The 12,024-nt window shown below is 44.0% G+C and overlaps 1 protein-coding gene across 2 annotated transcripts in view; it reads left to right on the forward strand.

Moving 5' to 3' along the window:
* The first annotated feature begins 11,294 nt into the window (after positions 1 to 11,294).
* ZNF532 (zinc finger protein 532) overlaps positions 11,295 to 12,024 on the forward strand; it is a 139,085-nt gene continuing 138,355 nt past the window's right edge. The window contains exon 1 of one of the 2 annotated variants that reach the window (XM_011949306.1): positions 11,295 to 11,866. The gene's annotated coding sequence lies outside the window, so the exon portion shown is untranslated. The remainder of the gene's footprint in view (positions 11,867 to 12,024) is intronic. The other variant, XM_011949311.1, reaches the window with a different exon arrangement.

Consider the following 12,024-nt stretch of genomic DNA (forward strand, 5'->3'; position numbering starts at 1 on the left):
GGTTGCAGTGAGGCAAGATCGCATCAAGACTACAGGCAGAAAGACCACTGAGGAAGCTGTCTCAAAAAAAAAAAAAAAAAAAGAAAAAGAAAAAGAAAAAAAAGGTATACCTCACAATTTATTTGTATGAAGGCAGATGTTTTCTAATGTGTTGCTTCCCTTATTCCCCCAGGGGGGTGAGATTTGGGACAGGCAAAAGAAAAAGGAAATCTGGCTTCCCTCTGCATGAAAACTTAAAATTCAAACTGTGGCAAGAAGCATTTACTTTCCTCTGCTGGATAGAAAAGGTGTGCATTTGGGGCTTTAACCTCCTTTCTGGCTTCCTGCCTCTGTAAAATGCCCATGAGAAGAATGCCGGGGGTCACAAGAGTTACTTCGCTGAATAAATATACACGAGTGATTGAGAGAGAATTACAAAGTCTCCTCTAAGTAATTGAGTCAAAACGAACAATACGCAGTTGTCAGAACATCTGATGGAGCTGCCCAAACTATCACCCTAGACACAGCCAACTATGTTAAAGACGAGCCGTTGAGGACAATATCTGATGGATATAGTTTGGTTTTCTAGTTTATGGGAACTGAGCTCAATGGAACAGTAACAGTGAATGAAGTGGGAGGAAGGAAATGCAGTGATTATGGGTGGGGGATACTTGGCAAGACAAGGAATGAATAGGGGTATGTCTATTTTTTTTTTTTTTTTTTTGAGACGGAGTCTCGCCCTGTCACCCAGGCTGGAGTGCAGTGGCCGGATCTCAGCTCACTGCAAGCTCTGCCTCCCGGGTTCGCACCATTCTCCTGCCTCAGCCTCCCGGGTAGCTGGGACTACAGGCGCCGCCACCTCGCCCGGCTAGTTTTTTGTAGTTTTTAGTAGAGACGGGCTTTCACCGTGTTCGCCAGGATGGTCTCGATCTCCTGACCTCGTGATCCGCCCGTCTCGGCCTCCCAAAGTGCTGGGATTACAGGCTTGAGCCACCACACCCGGCCTCGAATAGGGGTATGTCTAAAAAATTATTTTTACTTCCAAATTTATGGCTTCGTTTTGATTTGTGTTAGTAGGATTTGTTAGCTGTTATTTGCCTGGGGTTTGGCCGTTTGGTATGTACTGGTGGTCTTAATCTGCTATCTGGACCAGAAAGCAAATGTTTGCATCCTTGGAATCCCCATTACAATTGAAAAATTTCCGAGGAGACAGCCAAGGCCAGATGGGAATGCGGCATGAATTGCCCCGTTAGCACTTAAATCCTCTGTTGGTGCAGTCTTGCTTTGTGCTTTCTTCCTTCATTCCTTAACACTTAGCAGTGCCCAGCCTGATAAGGACCCAGAACACTAGATGTTGGGGATTAGATCAGTGAATCCAAAAGACCATACCTTTGCCACATCTTCTGAGGGCTATTTTGCATCATAATATGTTAGAAGGCATCATGGCGAGAGACTGACTGCCTGTGAGAGTGCAAGAGGGGACCAAGCTTACTTTGTTTTTCTTTTGAGACAGTCTCTGTTGCCCAGGCTGGAGTGCAGTGGCACGATCTGCGCTCACTGCAATCTCCACCTCCCAAGTTCCAGCAATCCTCCCATCTCAGTCTCCCGAGTAGCTGGGACTACAGGCGTACACCACCATGTCCAGCTAATTTTTGTATTTTTTTTTCTGTAGAGATGGGGTTTCACCATGTTGCCCAGATTGGTCTCGAATTCCTGGGCTCCCCTGAGGGAGAACTGCTTGAGCCCAGGAATTCAGAACTAGCCTGGGCAACATAGCAAGACCCATCTCTACAAAAACAATGTAAAAATCAGTTGGGCACAGTGGTGTGTGCATATAGTCCTGGCTACCCACAAGGCTGAGGTGGGAGGATCACTTGAGCCCAGGAGTTCCAGGCTACAAAAATAAAAGAAGCCTGGCTGTGGTGGTTCACACATGTAATCTCAATACTTTGGGAGGCCAAGACAGGAGAATCGTGTGAGCCCAGGAGTTTGAGACAAACCTGGGCAACACAGTGAGACTCTGTCTCTCCAAAAAATTTGTTTAAATTAGCAAGGTGAAGTGACACACGCCCGTACTCCCGGCTGCTCAGAAGGATGGCTTGAACCTGGGAGGTCAAGACTACAATGAGCCATGATCACACCACTCACCACACTGTTGTCTAGGTGAGAGACCCTGTCTCAGAAAGAAAGCAAGAGAGAGAGAGGAAGGAAGGAAGGAAGAAAAAAGAAAGAGGGAGGAAGGAAGGAAGGGAGGGAGGGAAGGAAAAAAGTGCATATTTGCTCTTTAAAAAACAGTAATAAAAAGGTTTTGTTTTGTTTTGTTTTGTTTTGTTTTCTTCTTCTTCTGTGATGGGTTTCGTACAACAGAGACAGGGACAAACCAAGAAGTGTGGTGCCATTGAGTAACAGGCTGGTGGTGGAGGACAGAAGAGGAGGACCTACATTTTTGGACCTCCTGAGTTGGGAGTTGTTGTGGGACACAATGCAATTCATTGTGATCTGGAATTAGAGGAGACATATCTGACCTGGAAACATAGATGTGGAATCATCAGAATAGACCTGAGGCCCTGAGAGCAAATGTGTTTCTCCAAGAAATGCAGATTTGAGCAAGAAGAGGGCCAAAGATAGATCCTGGAGAACAGTCCATATTTCACAAAGGAATGCAGGAAAATTAGCCAAGGAGGAAGACTGAGAAGGAATGGCTTTATGGAAAGAGAGAAAGTTGTCTTGGAAGCTAAGGGAAGAGAGTTTTAAGAATGGGCTGGTGTGCAGTGCTCCCTGCAGAATTCTCTACGTAGGGGGAGTCTTTCAGACTATAGAGTTATGTACTTTCCCTGAGGGAGATAGCCAAAAAAAGGGGTCAGGGGGCTTATCCTATGCCCCAAGAGAAAGGATAGGTATAGGATGGACTAGGTAAAAGAATGGACAGATGCCAGGCATGGTGGCTCATGCTTATAATCCCAGCACTTTGGGAGGCCGAGGATCACTTGAGGTTGGGAGTTCCAGACAAGCCTGACCAACATGGAGAAACCCCATCTCTACTAAAAATACAAAAATTAGCCTGGCATGGTGGTGTGCGCCTATAATCCCAGCTACTTGGGAGGCTGAAGCAGGAGAATCACTTGAACCCGGGAGGCAGAAGTTGCAGTGAGCCGAGATCTCGCCACTGCACTCCAGTCTGGCAAAAGAGAGAAACTCCATCTTAAAAAAAAAAAAAAAAAAGGAATGGACAGATGGACAACATCTTCAAGGACTTATTTAATGCTTCCTTTTCAAAGTTACTTAGTATTATCATTATTTTTTGAGACAGAATCTCTCTCTGTCGCCCAGCCTGGAGTACAGTGGCGTGAATTCGGCTCACCGCAACCTCTGCCTCCCGGGTTCAAGTGATTCTCCTGCTTCAGCTTCCTAAGTAGCTGGGATCACAGGCGTGTGCCACCATGCCTAGCTAATTTTTATATTTTTAGTAGAGACAGGGTTTCACCATGTTGGCCAGCCTGGTCTCGAACTCCTGACCTCGTGATCAACCCGCCTTGGCCTCCCAAAGTGCTGGGATTACAGGCATGAGCCACCGCGCCCGGCCCAAAGTTACTGAGTTTTTTGTTTTGTTTTGAGACAGGGTCTCATTATGTAGCCCAGGCTGGTGTGCAGTGGTATGATCACAGCTCACTGCGGCCTCAACCTTCTGGGCTCAAGCGATCCTCCCACCTTGGCCTTCCGAGTAGCTGGGACCACAGGTGCACACCACCACGCCCAGCTAATTTATTTTTATTTTCTGTAGATACAGGGCCTCCCTATGTTGCCCAGGCTGGTCTCAGACTCCTGGGTAAATGATTCTCCCACCCACCTTGGCCTCCAAAAATGTTGGGGTTACAGGTATGAGCCACTGCACCTGGCGCTACCTAGTTATATGCACAGTGCAAGGTACCTAAGGCCTGAGGTAGCTTAACTGGTTGTAGTTTATGCTCTAATTTTTTCACAGGCTACAGTCAAGTTGACTGACCGTTATGTAGGATGGCCTCGGTTGGATAAGATGGAAAAAGAAAAGAGGCACTGCCAGAAGGGGGTACCCAGGAACTTTTTTTCTGTTTGTTTTTTTTGAGACAGAGTCTTGCTCTGTCCCCCAGGCTAGAGTGTAGTGGCATGATCTTGGCTCACTGCAACCTCCGCCTCCTGGGTTCAAGCAATTCTCCTGCCTCAGCCTCCCTGGTAGCTGGGACTACAGGCGCCCGCCACCATGCCCGGCTAATTTTTGTATTTTTAGTAGAGACAGGGTTTCACCATGTTGGCCAGGCTGGTCTCGAACTCCTGACCTCGTGATCCGCCCGCCTTGGCCTCCCAAAGTGCTGGGATTACAGGCTTGAGCCACCGCGCCCGGCTAGGAACTCTTTTTAAATGGTGCAGTGTAGACTCTTGAACATTTGTCAGAGGTTGAGATGGAAATTCCAAAAGGGTGTGGTGAGAATATACTACTTGTGCTGTTCACATGGCCTTGTCAAACATAGCATGGGTATGATGTATTTCTTTTTTTTTTTTCCTTTTTGAGATGGAATCTCGCTCTGTCACCCAGACTGGAGTGCAGTGGCACGATCTCAGCTCACTGCAACCTCTGCCTCCTGGGTTCAAGCGATTCTCCTGCCTCAGCCTCCCGAGTAGCTGGGATTACAGCTGCACGCCACCACACCTGGCTAATTTTTTATATTTTTAGTAGAGACAGGGTTTTACCACGTTGGCCAGGCTGGACTTGAACTCCTGACCTCAAGTGATCCGCCTGCCTCGGCCTCCCAAAGTGCTTGGATTACAGGCATGAGCCACTGTGCTCAACCGATATATTTTGTTGAGTTATCTATCTGATACTTGGAATGGGTTTATTCAGGGACACATATGTTTTATCTCCCCAAGTTTAGACTGTTGGTGAAGTGACACCATAGAGTAGACGTTTTTTTACAGTGCAGAGCAAATTTGAGCTTGTCCACTTAGACAATTTTTCTAACCCAGTGACCTTTGTAGTCTTTGAATCACACCTCAAAATTTTTTGAGTATTCATCTCAATTATTCACTTATAATTTATAAAAATTAACTTACAGCTTATAGTTAGTACTATCCTAATATGTACATTACAAAAGATATACAAAAATAGAACTTTAAAAAACATTGAAATGATGGACAAAACAATACCATTAACATTTAATTTTATTTACTAGCAGTGGAAAATATTTTGCTCTTACGAAAATGCTTAATATTTGAGGTATGATTGAATATGCTTCTCCTTTTTTTGTTTTTGAAATCTTGGCATAATAGTGTGATAAAATGATTTGAAGATTTTACTCTAAGTTTAGTTTTCTTCAACCTTGGTTGTTTAAAGGGCTGTCCTCATGGGAGAGGATGCCTTGCAAAGTTTTCTGCCAGTAGGAGGAGATAGACTATTTTTACCATTAATTTTTTATTTTTATTTTTTGAGATGGAGTTTTGCTGTGTCACCCAGGCTGCAGGACAATGGCACGATCTCAGCTTACTGCAGCCTCTGCCTCGCTGGTCCAAGCTATTCTCCCGCCTCAGCCTCCTGAGTAGCTGGGATTATAGGCACCTGCCACCACACTCAGGTAATTTTTATATTTTTAGTAGAGACAGGGTTTTACCATGTTGGCCAGGCTGGTCTTGAACTCCTGACTGCAGATGATCCACCTGCCTCTGCCTCCCAAAGTGCTGAGATTACAGGCATGAGCCACCTGGCCTGGCCATTTTTACCATTTACTTAATCATAATGCTCATTGCTCAGTCTTATCTATCAGCTATGCAAAAGGTTTTAGTCGACATTTGGGTGGTGAGTCGCTGTTTGCCAATATCACTCAATTGTTTCTGCAATGTAAACTGGAAAGTGTTGAATTTGCATTTTGATATTTTAACTGAATCGGTGATACATTTTGTGTGTGTTGGAATTTTTGTAATTTAACCCCAGAATTTTAAATTCCTGTATAGAAGCTACTCCATTCGTGGTTACTGTTCCTGTTCTAAATAAAATGATATAATGTTTTGATTAAAGAGATCATTTATTGTTGATAATATACCTTATCTGCTAAACACTTTTTTTTAGTGGTTCATAAAAAATAAGTGTTTTCAGGTGTGTCATCATGCGAATGGGGCAAGCAGATACCTTAAGCAGGGGCATTCAACAGTTGCACAAACCTCCCACGCTGTGTACTCTATTCTGATGTGTGTTTCTTTAAATCTACAGCAATATTTTCTTTTGAGATGGAGTCTTGCTCTGTGGCCCAGGCTGGAGTGCAATGGCGCAATCTCAGTTCAGTGCAAGCTCTGCCTCCTGGGTTCAAGTGATTCTCCTGTCTCAGCCTCCCAAGTAGCTGGGACTGTAGGCACCTGCCACCACGCCCGGCTAATTTTTTATATTTTTAGTAGAGACGGGGTTTCACCATGTTAGCCAGGATGGTCTCGATCTCCTGACCTTGTGATCCACCCTCCCCGGCCTCCCAAAGTGCTGGGATTACAAGCGTGAGCCACCACGCCCAGCCTACAGCAATATTTTCTAAGCATCTTCCAACTGTTTGTTGACAAATGAATGTATTTTATATTACAGCCATATTTTCTGGTTATTATTCTCATATTTTAGCATTTGTTTTTTGTTTATATATGTCAATATATATGTTTATTATTAGTTTTTAAACTTTTCCAGAAATAACCACTGTTTTCCCAGTGACATGTGACTTCTAGTCATTTGGTATTAAATAAGAAACCTCAAAAGAGACTTCAAAATAGTCATCATGAAGTTTAGCAGAAAATTTTAAAGTGTTTGATCATCTTTTATCTTTGTCATTGGAAAAAAAACCCCAAACCTTATAGGTGTTAATCCTGGTGTTCTGAGCACTTAACTTTTAGATTTTTTTTTTTGAGACAGAGTCTCTGTCGCCCAGGCTGGAGTGGAGTGGCATGATATCAGCTCACTGCAACCTCTACCTCCCAGGTTCAAGCAATTCTCCTGCCTCAGCCTCCCGAGTAGCTGGAATTACGGGCGCCTGCCACCACATCCAGCTAATTTTCGTATTTTTAGTAGAGATAGGGTTTCATCATGCTGGCCAGGCTGGTCTTGAACTCCTGACTTCAAGTGATCCACCCGCCCTGGCCTCTCAAGGTGCTGGGATTACAGGTGTGAGCCACCGCACTTGGCCGATACACAGGACTTAGATGAGGAGGTGGGGAAGGGTGAGGAGAGTCTTCCAGAAAGCAGGGCTGGCATGTGTGCAAGCCTGACAGTGACAGGAAGTAGGTGTCATTCAAAGAACAAAAAGGCAAGCCTGGATCTTGAAACGTGAGGATGGAGGGGCGGGGACGTGGGCAGGCAAATGGATCGAATCGTGAAGAACCTTCTAAGTCACAGGTACAATCTGGACCTCATTCTAAGGACAATTGAGTCACCTGGAAACCTTTGAGCAGAGGAATGACAAGATGGTATCATTGGAAAGATTCCTCAAGGTTTAGTGTGCAGAATGCATTGAAAGTTGGCCAGGTTGGAGGCAAGGACTCAGTGACCAGTTCCACACTGGGACGATGGGCCTGAGGTTGGGTGTGCGTGGTCAGCCGAAAGAAGGGATCGGGATCAATAGACACTTGAGAGGTAGCACCCTCCCAGCCTGTGGTGATGGAGCAGATGAGAGGGAATGAGGGTCATTTTCTGAGAGGGCAGGTACTGCGGAGATGAATCTGGCTGGGTGGGCGTCTCGGGTTGCGGTGCTGGAAACACACCCTGAGTTATCTTTGGAGATACACTTGTGAGGGACTGAGGAAGGCAGGATTAGAAAGGAGGAGTTGACCCTCAGTGCTATGGTGATTGAAGCCTCAGTCAATTTACAGGGAGCTCTGGGGCTGGGATGACCCTTCAGAGTTGGCCCAAATAAAGGCAACAGGGTCAAGTTTTTCTATCTCTACATCGGCCAGATGTTGGCTGCTTCTTGGAAGTGGGTATAGCCTTGGGCAAGACAGTTTCCAAGAACTGTCACAAGACAGTGGCCAAAGCAATTTGCAGTGAGGGACTCAGCTGTGAGCAGTCAGCAGTCAGTATTCTTAGCAGTTAGGGGATGGGGGTGTACACCCTGAAGAGAGAACCTAGACAAAACACTACTGTATCCACTACAATAGCAAAAAAGCTTAGGTTTAATTGGGTATACATTTACTTTCCGGTGCCTCTGGGTTCATTATCCATTCCTTAGTTCACTGATAATTAATGTCAATTATGGGATGTTCAAAGCATTGTGCCAAGTGGTGGGGATGGCAGGGATGACGAGGGCAGGATGGGAAGATGGAATCAATGTTAGTGCTGCATAGTGCTCAGGTAGTGTCCGCACTGCAGGAGACCAGTGATATTCCCTCTCAGGAGGAACTGGGTCTCCATTTCCTGTGTGTTCCCTTCTCCTTCAGGTAGGCCCTCAAAGGATTAAACCTTTTCCTTTCTCAGATACCTTCCTAGGTTCTTCTTTCTCTTCCCCTCCTCTAAGACTTAGAGAGTAGAGAACAAACCCAAACACAAGTTTCTTTTAAGGAAGCCCAGATGTAATACAAAAAAGTTACAAAAGGTTAGGAAATCTTATAAAGTTCTCTACAGATTTCTCCTTTGGCCCAGTTTCTGCAGATGAATCTTTACCAGGATCCGAATCCCCATACTTCTGGCTCTCCTTTGACTCCTGAAAGGAGGGCTCATAGAAACTACCCACTTTCTTCTGACCCTACCCTTCTCAACTCTTTCCTTGGACAAGGCCAGCTTTGCAGCATTTACGCCTAAAGAGACAGCAGGAGGTAAGGATTAGTGGATTCATCCAGTAGCCAGGACCTACGAGGTCATTCTAGGAGGATCTAGGGGCCTCCTAAATAATGCCCAATGCTGAGTCCAACCCCCACCTGCTTCGGGTCTCTTGGTGAATGGCCTTTGCAGGCATTTCCAAACTGAGGTTCAGAAAAGGAGAGGTGGTTTTGCCACAGAAATCTGTTTACGAAATCTCTAGCAAAGGATAAGGGGACTCCTCTACAGTCTATTTCTGGCAGGCTACTAATGATTTAGACTTGGTTATGATTTCTTTCAAGGGTATGTTTTTGAATATAAAAAAACCTGATTCTATCCATATTTTGATGTTCTTAAAAAGAAAAGGTAGATTTTTTTTTTGTCCTTTTTCTTTGCTGGCTACCCTGCTACAAATCTTTAAATTATGATGCTAGGATTGAACGGTGTCATAATTTCTTTAAAAAGAAGCTAACACATTTAACATATTAATCTCTCTATAAACTCCTAGGCTTAGCTTGGTTTCGAGCTAAAAATGTGTAGTTCAAGGCATGAGACTGCTCGGTTTAGGCGTAGTTAGTTCCACAGGGCCTCTGGGTGGTGAGATAAAGAAAAGGCGTTTCCTTTTTTCCTTCCACTTTCCCTCCAGGAACACACCTTTTGTGCGCTCGACCTAACCTACGAATTTCCTAATTTCATAAGGGCATTTGGAGGGAAAGTATGATGATATTTACATGCTTCTGCAAAGCCGGCTTACAGCCACAAAAGATTAAAGAAAAAAAGCGAGGATTTTGCAATACACTGATTGGAGGAAAAGCCAAGACATTGAGAGTTAGCAATAAAAACAGCAACAACAAAATCCCAAAGGGTTTGGAATTCCTTTAGTTTCTATTTGGCATAAGAATCATATGATTTCTTTGTTCTGCCCTTCCTTATCGACTGCACTCAAATGATAGTTTTATTTCATTCTTGCAGTCAAGTGACTGGTTCTATTGTTGCTCAAAGCAGAGAGGTGCACAAGAGCTTATATATGTAGAATAATAGAATGAACCTTTCTGTATTGTGTTTTTGGAAGATGGGTAGTGTCCGCTTTTTAAAACAAACAAACAAACAAACAAAAAAACCCAGAATAAATGCTGTCTTTTCAGCTGTGAAATTTAATAATTTTGCAAAATGGACTAAGACGGGTGCTTTGCTCTTAACTATTGGTTTACCTGGCAAAGGGGTTTCTCTGAAATCCTTTATAAAAATAGAACTGATATAACTTGCAATAAACTATCTTTTACTTTTTGTTTATGATATTTAAAAGCAGATGCAATGTTATTTGTTGCCATCTGTGCAAATGATCAATTGTGCTTCTAGACCAAATATCTTTCAGCCGAGGCTCCGGCTAAATCACTGGGCTTTGCACAAAGCCCTGCTCAAAAAAGTATTTGGCATGATGAAGCCACGAAGCAGTTGTATAGCTGAAGGCTCTTTATGATAAGCATTTCAGACTTTAGTTTTGGTAGTACAACTCTTGTAACCATTCAAAGGCTGCTTTGCTGTCATTTCAACTCTTAAGAGAAGGGAATGGGGGAGGGGCAAGAGAGTATTTTAAGTAAACGAATATCCCAAATCCATGAAACCTAGAATTTATCATGGTATGCACATTATTAAATTCCATATATTGTAAACTGTGTAGCATGTCAAGATTTCAAATTAGCAGATCCTAGTGTACTCTTCAATGCACATAAGGTTTTTACATGCATATTAATAAAGGCTCATCTTTGGGAGAAGAAAAAAGGCTCCCTTTCAAATGAAATCAAGCCCAGGTAAAGTTGAAACTCAACCCACAGGGTACTGGCACCGTTTTCAGGCCAAAAGAAGACAAGGGTTTCAATTTCATCATCTTGTAATGCTGATAAATGGGATGCTGTGACTGGCAAAATTTGCAGATTACATAGGTCTTTTTAAACGTGTGTAAATATGCAAATATGTATTCCAATTTATGTGCAATTCCAAACAATTTGCTGTTTGAAATTAAAGACCAACGACTCTTCTGTGAGACAATAATTCGGGTCATTTACATGAAAAGTCTTAAACAGCAAAAATGCTACTTGCAATTTACATCATACAGTGCTCCCATCACAGAGAACAATGGCTTCCTCAATGGAAGTTAACGCAGTAGAGAGGTATACTGAGATCTTGTAAACTTTTCAGCACACTTTGCAAATACTAACCAATCAATCAGATTTAAAATGAAACAGAAATGCTTCTTATGCTTGGAGTCATCACTGCTACTTGAGTGTTGTTTTGTGTTTTCAGATTCCCATCAAACAGGAGCGAACCTTTTTAAGAGGTTATGGTAACATTTTTTCAGATCCTTCCATTTTTTCCTATTGCTAGTGTCAGCACAATTAGCTTGACTTGGGGGTTTCTGTCTGGTTTTAAAAACCTTTCAATGGAGTGCACGTCTGTGAACAATAAAGGAACCAGGACACGGGGCTGGGAGAACAGCATACCTCATCTGGAATGGAAATCTATCGTCTCTCGCCCTTGCATGGGTCACGATTATACACCTCCGTGACCTTTAGCAGGCTTACATATGTATCTTTTTGTGTTCCGTAGGCTGTGACCACCTGCTGTATGTACAATATGTGCTTGTTACATTTGTACACCATCTCCCTTCTAGAATTTAAAGACCTAGCTATTACATCTTGTTTACTCAATATCATTCCCCCATTAAGGGAAAAAAAAAAAAAAACCTACATGAACTGAACATGCCATGTTACAATCTGGCCCCAGTGGCTTTTTCTCTGAAAGCAAACGTGTGTCTTTTACACCAGGGCTTTCTCCCCACCCCAGGGGGTGTCTTCCATTCTTTTGTGGCTCAGTTGAAGGCGAAAAGGGCTCCAAACCACTAACTAACCAGAAGAGAGCCCCTTCTTCCACCTCCAGGGAGAATTTCAGATTTAATTTGTCTGAAGATAGCGTGCTCTCTTCTTACTTATTTGCCACCATTACGAGGAGAACAAAACACCACCTTGGCTTCAAGATCCTGGGTAGAGGCTCACGGTCTTTTCAACCATCTTTGGCGAGGCCTTGCTTCCTTCCACTCGAGTAAGTCGCGGCTTGGGGCCACGGAAAGGACTGGGTGAGAGCCCACAATGTCGTTGGAAAAAAGCAGCCCTCCCTGCGCCCCCTCACCAGCCCCACCACCCCGCTCCGCTCCCGGGGCGAAGCCGCGAGCCGGCGGCCCCGTATGGGCGAGAGTTGGC

Source organism: Colobus angolensis, unplaced genomic scaffold (genome assembly GCF_000951035.1).
Source record: "Colobus angolensis palliatus isolate OR3802 unplaced genomic scaffold, Cang.pa_1.0 Scaffold108, whole genome shotgun sequence".
NCBI classification, from domain to species: domain Eukaryota; kingdom Metazoa; phylum Chordata; class Mammalia; order Primates; family Cercopithecidae; genus Colobus; species Colobus angolensis.